The sequence below is a fragment of the Oncorhynchus nerka genome, linkage group LG2 (genome assembly GCF_034236695.1).
Source record: "Oncorhynchus nerka isolate Pitt River linkage group LG2, Oner_Uvic_2.0, whole genome shotgun sequence".
Classification (NCBI taxonomy): domain Eukaryota; kingdom Metazoa; phylum Chordata; class Actinopteri; order Salmoniformes; family Salmonidae; genus Oncorhynchus; species Oncorhynchus nerka.
In genome coordinates this window covers 99,224,574-99,226,086 of record NC_088397.1, presented here as the reverse complement: position 1 = coordinate 99,226,086, position 1,513 = coordinate 99,224,574, and positions in this window count along the sequence as shown.

Sequence of the window (1,513 nt, the reverse complement as noted above, 5' to 3'; positions counted from 1 at the left end):
ACCAGCACCTCAGTACCTCCAGGCTCTGATCAGGCCCTACACCCAAACAAGGGCACTGCGTTCATCCCACCTCTGGCCTGCTCGCCTCCTACCACTGAGGAAGTACAGTTCCCGCTCAGCCCAGTCAAAACTGTTCGCTATTCCTGGCCCCCAATGGTGGAACAAACTCCCTCACGGCCAGGACAGCGGAGTCAATTACCTTCCGACAACACCTGAAACCCCACCTCTTTAAGGAAGACCTAGGATAGGATAAAAAGTAATCCCTCTCACCCCCCTCCCCTGAAAGATTTAGATGCACTACTGTTCCTGGAGGTCATAAGGTGAATGACCAATTTGTAAGTCGCTCTGGATAAGAGAGCGTCTGCTAAATGACTTAAATGTAAATGTAAATGTTATAATAATGACAGACCAGCTAGATCTACTATCTCCATTATATTATTACAGACCAGCTAGATCTACTGTCTCTATTAAAATATGACAGACCAGGTAGATCTACTGAGTGTATTATAATATGACAGACCAGCTAGATCTACTGTCTCTATTATATTTTGACAGACCAGCTAGATCTACTGTCTCTATTATATTTTGACAGACCAGCTAGATCTACTGTCTCTATTATAATTTGACAGACCAGGTAGATCTACTGTCCCTATTGTACTATGACAGACCAGCTAGATCTACTATCTCCATTATATTATTACAGACCAGCTAGATCTACTGTCTCTATTATAATATGACAGACCAGGTAGATCTACTGATTCTATTATAGTATGACAGACCAGCTAGATCTACTGTCTCTATTATATTTTGACAGACCAGCTAGATCTACTGTCTCTATTATAATTTGACAGACCAGATAGATCTACTGTCTCTAATATAATATGACAGACTAGCTAGATCTACTGTCTCTGTCTCTATTATATTATGACAGACCAGCTAGATCTACTGTCTCTATTATATTATGACAGACCAGCTAGATCTATTGTTTCTATTATATTATGACAGACCAGCTCGATCTACTGTCTCTAAGTCTCTATTATATTATGACAGACCAGCTAGATCTACTGTCTCTATTATAATTTGACAGACCAGGTAGATCTACTGTCTCTAATATAATATGACAGACCAGGTAGATCTACTGTCTCCATTATATTATGACAGACCATCTAGATCTATTGTCTCTATTGTATTATGACAGACGAGCTAGATCTACTGTCCCTATTGTACTATGACAGACCAGCTAGATCTACTATCTCCATTATAATATGACAGACCAGCTATATCTACTGTTTCTATGTCTCTATTATATTATGACAGACCAGCTAGATCTACTGTCTCTATTATAATTTGACAGACCAGCTAGTTCTACTATCTCCATTATATTATGACAGACCAGCTAGATCTACTGTCTATTATAATATTACAGACGAGCTAGATCTACTGTCTCTATTATATTATGACAGACCAGCTAGATCTACTATCTCTATTATATTACTACTGTTTCTATTATATT